Below are 12,094 nucleotides of genomic sequence, written 5' to 3'. Positions count from 1 at the left end.
AAGAGAACATTAATTAGATTCTGGATGGTCATGAGATAAAAAGGAAGGATGAAGAATCAGGAAAGTGGGTTGTTTTGAGTTTTCTGGGCTGTATGGCCATGTTCCAGAAGCATTATCTCTTGACATTTTGCGAAGTGATTCCGGCGATGAAAGCCTTCGACAGTCAGTGAAGTTTCTGTCAAATACAATTATGATGAAACACTAGGATTTTAAAAAGGTGGTTTTATTTATTAATTTATTATATTTATTTATACCCTGCTTTATCTCTCCAAAGGGGACTCAAAGTGACTTGACATAAAAGTATTAGTATACAATTTAAAATATACAAACATACAAACATTAAAACAATTGAACACAAACAACACTAAAAAAATCACAGTTAAAAATAAAAAAACATATTCAAAGTTATCTATGCTAATATTGAGGGTGATGAAAATTAAGATGAATTATGTAAAGCAAAACAAAATTGAATTTGCAAATAAACAGCAACGATGGTTGCCTTATAAACCTTGAAAAGAAAAGGAAAAGAAGGTGATATTACAATTAGAAGACTGAAATGTTGTAATATCAGACAATGCAAATATACAAAAGGTGTTCCAACAATATTATTCATCATTATATACATACCAAGAAATCACCTTGGTGAAAGCAGATAAATATTTATCTAAGCAGAATTTACCAAAGATTACAGAGTATCAAGGACAAGTTATAAATGGTCCTAAAACAGTAATGAAGATTTGTGGCATTATCAGGAAAAATAAAGCAGCAAGGCCATGATTATGTTAGGTGATTTCAGCTCCCATAAATTGTGGGGTTAGGAAGCCTGGAGTTCTAAGCAGCTATGGTCGAAAGAAGCACAGGTGGGTGTGAAGGCAAAAGTAAAAGACTTTAATTCTCAATGGCCAAAGAGGATATCAGCAGAGCTAGTTCTCAAAGTACTGATGTAAAACACTGGAAAATACAGAGCATATTCACTTTGACATCTATTCAGAATAACCACCCCGGCCTCTGATTGGCTGAAAATTGGTACAGCTAGGATCTGGGCTCCCTTGGCTGGGGAATCCCTCTGATAAAGGGCTCTTAATATACCTAACAAAAGAAACTGACTTTTGGCAAGCAGATTTGTTGCCTTCACACATGTGCTAAGTAACATCTGTAAATATATGAAAGTCCTGTATCACAGCACCCAGCCCTTTGAAAATTTAGTGCAAGAGACATTATTTGCATCATTTTGGATCCTGTTCCGTTCTGTTCCATTGCCGCAACTAGATTAATTTGCTTTATACTTGAGGCCTCAATACCACTCGCATCTGAAGACACAAGATGTCTATGCCCAACACCGCTGGAGAAATTATACTGTTTAGCTGGTATTGCACTACCTGATATCTGCCGGGAAGTAATAGCCAGCAATGAAAAGACCAAAGCAGTGACATCTCCGGCCCATCCTCTGTTCCGATATCAGCCAGCATGCCAACGACCTAAATCAAGAAACAGCTTCCTAAGAGCTACAGAGATACTTGCAGGAACACCTCAGCAAGCGAGAGTCCAAAAGTGGCACTTTAAAACCCGGAACCTCAATCAGTGGCTGATACCAAATGAGAAACTCCCTCCTGGGCTCACAGAAGACTGGGCGATTTGGAAGGGGCAGAATAGACTGCGCTCTAGCATCAATCATCATCATCATCATCATCATTTAATTACTTATTAATCGCCCTCCATCCACGATGCTCTATGCGATTTACAAGATCTTAAGACAAATCTTAAGAACCGGGGCTATAAAGTGGAGTCCACGAGTTTGGAGAAGAGTAAACCACAGACCACTTACTATAAGGCAGTCTGAGGCCTGCCACATGCACTATGGGGGACCTTTTTACAGTAACACCAGGGGCACTCGAACTGGCCAGATTCTGGTCAAAGGACATTTATTATAATGCCAAGTTTTTAACTTTGCTTGTGGTGTTTTATACATTATAGCAGTATTCTCATTTTGCTTCTGACATGATAAATAAATAAATTGGAAGAACTCTGTTTACATCCACAAAGGTTAGTGCTAAAATAAAAACCAGTCAGTCTTAAATTTGTTGCTATATTGCTTTTCTCCCTCTCCCTTCCCACCTTTTTATAATGCTCAACAGGCATTGTACAGTTAATCAATTTTTTTCTTAATGGGCTTCTTCTGGTATAAAAAGGAAGAAGAAATCCTGTGAAAACTTAGGAGGGCTATGAAGAAAAAATCACCCCCAACCCCCCCCCCCCCCAAGTGTAGGTTAGATTCCCATAGGTTTATGAACCCCCAAAGGTTAGAAACCACTATTTCTATAAACTGGAGCATCATTTTATTCCAGTAGAGGGCAGTGCAGATCTAAATTGTTGGTATCTGCTTATTCAAGAGCCAGATTTTGAATGATGAAATGAGGGGTGAGAATTAAACTTCAGAGGATATTGATTACTTTTGGAACTGCTCTTGCTTGGCACAAATCACAGACCAGTTCCTCCTGTCTGTTTTGCTTTGCTTTGCAGTAGATTGCATAAATTACTCCAGGGACCTGCCTCATATTGCCCTTTCACACTCTATGTACTATGATTCCACTTTAATGGCCATACCTCCATCCTATTGAATTTTGGGATTTGTAGTTTGGTGAGGCACAGTTTGATGCCAGCTTCTCAAGTGCCATTTTTCAATCAGCTGTGGATCTGTCTGACAGTTTTTCCACACATTCCACATTTAATAAGTTTGCTAATCAAATATTATGAGGAAACCTATAAAGTGTTTGGTTGAAGTACAGATAAATGATATCCTCAGCATTCTAGTAACTGGTAACCTGATTGAATTATTTTGACAGGAACTGTCCTTAACCCGATACTATGTCCCACTGATCATGGCATGATCTGTATAGCCTGTTCTAATATTTTTATGTAGTATGTCCTTCCCTGAAGATATGAAGTTGTTTATGTTAGGCAAATCCCTATCAATTTCAATTTGCAACCCAGAGCTCTTCCATACAACCATATAATCCAGAATATCAAGGCAGAAAATCCCACAATATCTGCTTTGAACGGGGTTATCTGAGTCTATACTGCCATATATTCTAGTTCAAAGCCAATAATGTGGGATTTTATTCAACTGGGGAAGGGGCCCCAGATTACTTGCTAAGGTCTCTGGTTCTGTATGGATGTATACAGCAAAACAGGCATTAAGTACCATAGTTCTGCTTTTTCATTGTCATCTGTTAGCATTTTGTCATTGAACAGCAGACTCATTGTCTCGGGCTATTTTTTGCCTCAAATCTATCTGGCGGAGAGGAACCCTTTTTTGTTCTTCCTTCCTTGCCTAATCAATCTCAGTTCACTTTGAAATGATAATATAATTTTGAGATTTTACTTTCCTACTAGTATTCCTTCAAGCTTGGGCTAAACATCTGTACTCTTCATTAGTGATTTATGGTTTATAATACACATCATGATCTACCATGTAATTGTAACCAAATGTTTAACCTGTTCATTTAGAATTAAGTCTCACTTAATTTAATGAGACAGATCATGTTTCTTGAAATGTAAACTTAGAAAGCTAGACACCTGCTTTCATCAGAAATGGCACCAGCCTTGACCTTTTAACCACTGACTTGGTGGATAGAAAACTGATGTAACTAGGGCAGCTAATTTCATAGATCCACCCGACTTTGCTTGTCTTCTTTTTTCCTTAAACTATTCTGAGGTTTCTAATATTGTTCAAAATCCCTCCATCTAAATAGTTGTCTGTTTCCAAAATAAATACCAAAAAGCAAATGGCAAAAATCTTGTGTGGGAGGAATTGATATCCTGTCACGTACAGATCCATGCTTCATATTATCTTATCACGTCATGAAATTTCATCCTCCCTTAACAACCTGATGCAACATGTAGACAACATGATGACAAGACTCCAGTCTTTGCTTACTTTACATACGTCTTTGGCTGAAGAAGGGATCTAATAATTTATGTGCAAATTTGTTATATGTGTGTGTGTACAAATGCTATATTTTTGTGTAAATATCTTTCCCCACAAACACTTACTAAAATGCCCAAATAATCTCATAGCAATTTCTCTTTTCTTAACAGTATTTCTAAAAGATATTGATATCATGAAAAAAGCCAAATCTCATGGAAAGGAAATTCATCCCTGAATGCATTTTGGGAAAGGGTTGCAAATGTTCCTAAGCAGTTTCAAAATGTTTTTGTTTGCTTAGGCAAAGTTTAGAAAGCCACCCTGAGTCCCTCCGGGGAGAGAGGTCTGGGTTAGAAATATATTATTATTATTATTATTATTATTATTATTATTATTATTATTATTATTATTATTACCATCTGAGTTGGTTGTTTTGTTTTAAATACGCATGTACCGTAATCAGTTTTGAATCAAACATCTGCTGAAATATGTTGAACCAGTCTCATGCTTTTCTTTGGTGGTATAGGAACCCATTTGTGTTCTGTCCATGTTACCTCTGGCTCTGGTAACAAATTCATCTCTAGGAATTTTCTCGATCCTCCAGGGTCACTTCCATCAGGAACCATTTCAATAGGATTTGCTATTAGCTTACCATAAGTGTCCTGTATTCACAAGTTCAAGAACATATCTATGTGAATATGGAACTTATACCATAAATAAAATTACAACGATTTCTTGTTGGTTTGCAACAGAGTCCAAACTTGCTGATTGAGGCAGCTGTCTAAGGACCTCGTCACATTAGGAAATCTGCACAATTTCTTCCTCCATAAAATTAGATTCCTCATAACTCCATATTTTGTGTCAAAAGGTAGTGATCAGATAAATGCATTTACTGCAGAGATGTGAATACATTTTCAAATCTTGTGAGAGCAGTAGTTCGGGACTTGGAGGGTACGTCACTGCGCAGATTTAGAAAGATTTTTTTAAAGGTCACATAGGGAGTTTTTGAACAGATTGGGAAGAGCCAGTCTTCCCTGGTGTGATGGGATGAAACGCAACATTTTATGAAAGTAAGAATCGTATTTGCGTGTGGTGGGGTCAGTAGGCATCCTGTCTGCATTCAATCAGAAAAAACTACGGGATGCATATTGATAGAAACAGATTATTTCCTAATGTGATGAGGTCCTCACCCTTCCTCCAATGAACATTTCTGTACAGGCAGCAGTGTGATTTGCACAAAATAAATTGTTTTCCAACTTGTTTAATGTGCAAATTACAAGTTTTTGTAAAACAAAACAATCAAAAATATTGAAGTACACAAAATCACTGAAAAATGGACAAAATACTTCTATTGTTATCATTATTATTACCATCACAATAATCATCCCACTTTCTTCCGTTAAATGAGACTCTAAGTGGCTCACAGCATGGTACAAATTATGATGTAAAACCTACACAACATATAAATATTAAAATAGAATAAATCCGAGAACAATTAAAACAAATAGCTAACATCACTTAAAACCATTAAAAGCTGTAATCTTGTCATCTTGCCCATTGCAGAGAAAACTATCAAAATTAATTGCTATGTCGGAGGATAAAATAAAACAGAGATTATACTCCTATTTGTAAGGCACAGTCAGCTTCTCAGCTTAACTGTAACTATTAAATTTAATAGTAAATAATTAAACTATGTTGCAGTGTCCCTGAAGTTTTCACTGCTTGGGGAGGAGATGAGTAACTCATATTAGCCAGGTATAACTTCTTTTATTGCCTTTTAATTGCTGGGCTTCAGTGACTTTGAACTCCAGACAAATGTTACCAAAGTTCAATTACTTTCAATTTTCTAATTAGGAAAGTCTTCTTGTTTTAATGAGTAATTTAATTTGGCGAGTTTTTCCCCATATCATTTTGGAGGCAGATAGCCACAAATGCTATGGGTTGTTCTCTCTTCTAATGGACAAGAAGTCAGATACATTCAGGTTTATAGTCTAATTAAATCTTCTTCTTAGAAAAATATCTCACTTAAATAATGTATGCATTGAGATGACTGTTTCAGGAAATGTCCTTTTTTTTCCATGTCAGGAGCTTGTTGAGAAACTGCAAGTCGCTTCTGGTGTGAGAGTTTGGCCGTCTGCAAGGATGTTGCCCTGGGAATACCAAAATGTTTTGGTGTTTTTAATATCCTTGTGGGAGGCTTCTCTCATGTCCCCGCATGGAGCTGAAGCTGATAGAGGGAGCTCATCTGCGTCCTCTCCAGATTAAATTCAAACCGGCAACCTTCAGGTCAGCAACCCAACCTTCAAGTCATTAGTCCTGCTGGCACAGGGGTTTAACCCACTGATAACTGAGAGCAGGATAAAATATCAAGGAAGCAAGACTTGCTTCACACCGATTTGTTTAAAATGTTTTTATACCAGTCAAAGTCAGACACTGAAATAATACAAATAAAATAGCATTATCTACACAGCCCTATATCCCAGGATCTAATCCCAGATTATCTGCTTTGAACTGGATTATATGAGTCTACACTGCCAGATAATCTGGAATAAGCAAATACTCTGGGATCAGATCCTGGGATATATGGCAGTGTAGATCCAGCCGTGTGTGTGTGTGTGTCTTAATGTATATACTTGGCATTGCCCAGGTGTCATTGGGACTGTTGCTTGCCTACTTTCTTGTTTCTCCAGCTCTGAGAAGGCCTACTTCACAATGTTTCCATGGCAATGCTCTGGCAATGATGGGAAGGCTCTCTTTGAGCCCTCTATGCTGCTATATAATCCAAAATATCAAGGCAGATAATCCAAAGTATCTGCTTTGAACTGGATTTTCTGAGTCTACACTGCCATATAATCCAGTTCAAAGCAGATAATCTGGATTTTATGTGTAGGAGGGGCCTACGTGGCTCTTTCCTTCCTTCCTCAGTTTCCCTCATATCTTCTCTCTTTCCCTTTGATTTCTTTCTTTTCTTCTTCCCTTGCTTTTCCTCATACCCTTCCTCTTCTCTTCCCAGGGCCCTTCCCCCAGCCATATAACCCAGAATATCAAGGCAGATAATCCACAGTATCTGCTTTGAACTGGATTATCTGAATCCACAATGCCATATAATCCAGTTCAATGTGGATTTTATGCAGTTGTGTGGAAGGAGCCTCACTCTTTCCACCCTTCTTTCTTCCTTTCCCTCATTTATTTTAAGTTGGCTAATGAAGGATAAGTGTGCCAAGTTTGGTCCAGATCCATCAAGTCGTGTAGGAGCCTTTGTGGTACAAACCAACAAACAAAGAAACAGATGCAAATACTTTGACTATTATATATACAGTAGATAGCTGAGACAAAACTAACGAAATGAATTTCAACAGGTAAGGTGCTAAACTTAGGCAACAAAAAGTGCTCAAATATATTATGAGTGATATTATCTAGGGTTGCCAGATCTAAGGCAGAGTGAGTCACTTCCAGGTGGAAGATGTGGGTACAAATTCACCAGTTCTGTTGGATTCAGCTCTGGGAAAACGTGCTCAGCTAGTAGAGCGGCAGAAGTTTGATTCAATTTTCAGTGCTTAGTTGAATTAATTGCAAAATCTGTTCAGAGAGAATGTGGACTTTATTATACTAATTAGATATTCCACAAGAGTTGCACTACCATTAATTGCTGATACATACCAAATCAAACACCTTTGATATTGCACTCCTATTCAATCATGTAATTGTGCGGATTTGACAATTCATGGTTCCGCGATCTTACTTCTGAATACCTTTATTGCTGATAACTTTGGGTCTTGATTCCTGAGAAAAACACGGGATATAAATAAATATAACAACAACAACCTGTTCTACATATTAGTGCAAAATCATCATCAAATCAACTAAAAGGGGAAAATGAATGGAGGAAGGATATCAACCATTTTGGTGAAAAGAGAAGCAAAGACTTGTAGATCTTCCAGTGAGATTTTAGGTTTCATATGGAGGAATCCCTAGGAATTCTTGGAGCAAGCAGAAATGATTAACTTTCTGTGAAAGAGAATACAAAATCCAGCTGAAATTCTGAACAATCCCAATCAAAATGAAGCATGCCAGCTCCTTTAGTGGTGGAAAGCAGAGTGAAACTTGCTAGTCTTTATGGGTTCATCTCTGTGTTGAAGTAATACAATTTGACACCATTATAACTGCCATGGCTCAATGTTATGGAATCCTGGGATGTAGTTTGGTGAACTACTAGCATTTGTTAGCAGAGAAGGCAAAAGACTGTTTAAAACTATAACTCCCACAACATTGAGACATGGCTGTTAAAGTGGTGTCAAATTGCATTAATTCTACAGTGTAGATGCATGATAAATCAATAAGACTGGATAAAATGTAAACATTCTGTTTTTTAAAAGGTCAATAAAAGCAAAAAAAAAATGGCTAGTGAAACTACAACTGATGTAACTGAATGTCAATGTTGCTTAGAGGCATGAACTAGCTAAGCCAGTTGTATAATATCAGATTCAGCCTTTTTAATGTACTAGGACACCCATCCCTGAATGCCACTGACAAGGCCTGACTCTCTTGCGTTCATAGAGAGTTCCTAGCTCCTGTTACTAATGTCACATGTGCGTTTATTGCGTATTTTCCAGCTGTCTGTACGTACTGGCTGGTGTCAGTATGTCTAACGGATTCCCCTGGATGGAGATTAAATTACAGTTGAAGACTGCATTTCAGTCATCAGGGAACTCTGCAGCAAAGTTCATAAGAAGCTGCTTTGTACTGGCGCAGACTATTTGCCCAAATAATACAGCATTTGAAATGAATACTTGTTTATCCAAATATTTTTAATGTAGACCCTGGCTTTCTCTAGATGTTAGACCTAATGTGGCTGGCCTGATCTTTAATTCGGATAGGAGATGCTCAAAAGATTATTCTAAGATATTAAGAGTACATTTTCCACCTGGAAATATCTACTGTTACTGTCTTAAACATAAGAAACACCATCTGAAATGTAATGTTCATGATGCCAACAAGAGGGTGCCTTAAATCCATGCAAAAGCAATCCAGCCTTGTTATATGTGTTGGTCAGCAGTCTATTGAGAATGTGTTCAGTCTAAAATAGGTGCAATGTTACAAGAAAACACTGCTATTATTTCCTCTGTGATGCAATTTTGATCAAGCTACAACTAGTATGTACACAAATGGGAAAGGCTACATAATATGAATGAATGAGAATATGAGAAGGTGGGAGGAAGAATGAGAATTCACACAATGGTCAATGGATAGAGAACTGGTTGAACCACAATAGCCCTTATATTTCAGGTGGAAAAAAAAATCTCTAGCCCTTTACATATTTTGGAGTTTAATTCCCATCAGCCTCCTATTCTATGGCCATCAAATTGCAAAGGTATATGGAGGCTATGATCCAAAATATTTTCCCCATCTTTACATTATATCCAATAGTATAGTTAGGGAGGGGGCATGAAGCCATAGTTTCACCAAATGAGAATTCTTTCCCCCAATGAAATTTCCTCTTGATGTCAAAATTTCTAGCTCTGCAGAGTAAGAGTGTGAAAAATAAATTGAATCTGGGGCCCCACATACCCTGCCAAATTATCTGCTTTGAATTGTATTATATGACAGTGTAGCCTCATATAATCCAGTTCAGAGCAGATAATCTGGTTGTCAAAGATGTTCATGACTGGAATCGCTGGGTTGCTGTGAGTTTTCTGGGCTGTATGGCCATGTTCCAGAAGCGTTCTTTCCTGGCGTTTCATCTGCATCTATGGCAGGCATCCTCATAGGATACCTACCATAGATCCAGGTGAAATGTCAGAAAAGAATGCTTCTGGAACATGGCCATACAGCTCGGAAAACTCACAGCAACCCAGATAATCTGGATTCAGAAACTGAATTATATGGCACTGTAGATCCAGCCTGGATCTCTTCCATTTGCAGTGTTTGTATTCCCTTGGCAACTGTACTTTATCCATTTCTTTGGCTGCCTAAACTCTATTTCTAAATGCTCAGCTGAACTTTTAAGAAACAGCAGTGCTGGAAATTGAGAGATTGAAGGACAATTTGACTCAGAAGGCATCATTCTTATTGGGGAAGATGTGCCCTCATTTTGTTCCCCTGAAGTTACACCCTATCTGTCTGTCTCTCTATCTCTCATTTATAATTGGGGGGGGGGGATTAAAAGGCATTATTCTGCTGTTCTGAGTGGGTGGCATGGTGCCGCTATTTTCTCTTTCTTTACTTAACATAGTGTTGGGAATAATGCAGCCCTCAGTATGTTATGAAATTGCAACTCCCAGCATTTCTCATTAATGGTTAGGGCTGCTGGGAACTGAGGTTCAGTAATATTTAGGAGGTTTGCAAAATTTCCACACTTGCCAAAATTGGTTGGTTTCTGTAAAGTAAAAGAAAGAAATGGGGGCAAGAGAGGATTGCCAAAGGTGGGTGACGTTGCTTCAATCACCCATAAAATGCAATAATCAAGTCAGGGAGATGGTACGATAAAAGCTTTGTTTGAAACCACTCGACATCTGGTAGATAATGTGATGGAAAATAATATTAATAATAATAATACAATACACCGTAGGATAGATACTTACATCTTTCTTATCTGAGTTACAACAACATTACAATGTGAGACAAAGTCAGAAAATTATTTATGACTCTAGCAGTGGGATTCATGCATAGCTGTACCTTGGATTGAAGCCTAGAAGTGAATGATATTTTCCAAGGGGCAGGAATGGAGCGAAATTGTTTTGTAAAGGAATGCATATTAAAGAACCAGGCATGTTCAGTGAGAGTTAGATAATCAGAAGAGGCACAGAGGCTGGTCTGCTGTTGTTTCTCTTTTTAGCGATTTTAAAAAGACAGTTTTCAGTTATGGGTTGGGGTTTTTTCTTCTGGGTTTAAGAAATGAAAGCACTGTGGTTTTAAGACTTTGAATGACCCACTTCCTGGTCCAAAACATTTTGCATTCTGAGCCAGATGGCAAGAAAGCAGCACTCGTGAGCCATGGAGATAAACCCACTGGAATTTCTATCAATCTGCCTGTCTGTTGGAAAAGCAGGAGAACAAAAAATGATGGGAGTTGTTTAAGCCCAAACTCAAAATAGAGAATTCCAGGCCAAATGAATCCATTGTTGATTCTATAGCACTGAGCCATGACAAAATGGTGTTAAACTGCATTAATTCTACAGTATAGAACCCAACACAATCTGCTCTAATCTCTGAGACCTGTTTATCTGCGGAATTGTCTGATCTTCTTGTTGTAGAACTGCAACTCCCAGCAGCCCCAGCAAGCAAAGCTCATGTTGAGAAATGCTAGGAACTGTAGTACAAAATCAGGAGGACCTCATGGGACTTCAAATCTTGTTGGACCACAGCTCCCAGCATTCCCTATTATAGGCAGTGTTGGATAGGGCTAAGGCAATTAAACAATATCTGGATGAAAGCATGATTCTCTCCATTATGAGGAATTAATTACATGTGTTCCTAATTCCCATTTAGAATCTTTTTAGATTAAATCATTGCAGTAAGCAGGGCAGTAAATTTGTTCCAATTCATCCCGTTTGCATTTCAAGTGGCAAGATTAGAGTTGTATTGCATCAGGCACTGCCCAAAGGGATACATAATCTGCATTTCCTCAGGGAGGCTGGACGCTAAAGGCTAGATTCAACTGCATTTTGCAAGCGCGTGGAATGCATGGACTGCAGAATGGAAAGCTATTATTGTTCAAACCTGGCAAATGGTGACTTCTGATGTTAGTATGATCCTGACACACCTTGAGAGCCACCCCTTCCTCATCTAATCCAATTTGTCAATGGACACTTGCTATTTAGTGTGCTGAGGACTGCTATCTGAAGAAGGCGGAATGCATTTACTCCTATGGCATGAGAAAAGAATTAAATACCTGTCAAATGAGTCACCCAGGGAGCATGACCCGACAGGTTGCATGCTCCTATGGGGCCAGCTAATCACTTAGTTAAAAATAGCCAGCTCCTGGGCTTCTGCGGTTTCTCAGAAGAGAGATTTTCAGCAGGCATCACTTGTTGTGCAGCTAATGCAGGTAAGGGCAAACTTGGGCCCTCCAGGTGTTTTGGACTTCAACTCCCACAATTCCTAACAGCAGATAGGCGGTTAGGAAGTGTGGGAGTTGAAGTCCAAAACACCTGGAGGGCCCAAGTTTGC

The sequence above is a fragment of the Anolis carolinensis genome, chromosome 5, assembly GCF_035594765.1.
Source record: "Anolis carolinensis isolate JA03-04 chromosome 5, rAnoCar3.1.pri, whole genome shotgun sequence".
In the NCBI taxonomy this organism is placed as follows: Eukaryota; Metazoa; Chordata; class Lepidosauria; order Squamata; family Dactyloidae; genus Anolis; species Anolis carolinensis.
This window is presented reverse-complemented; position numbering follows the sequence as displayed.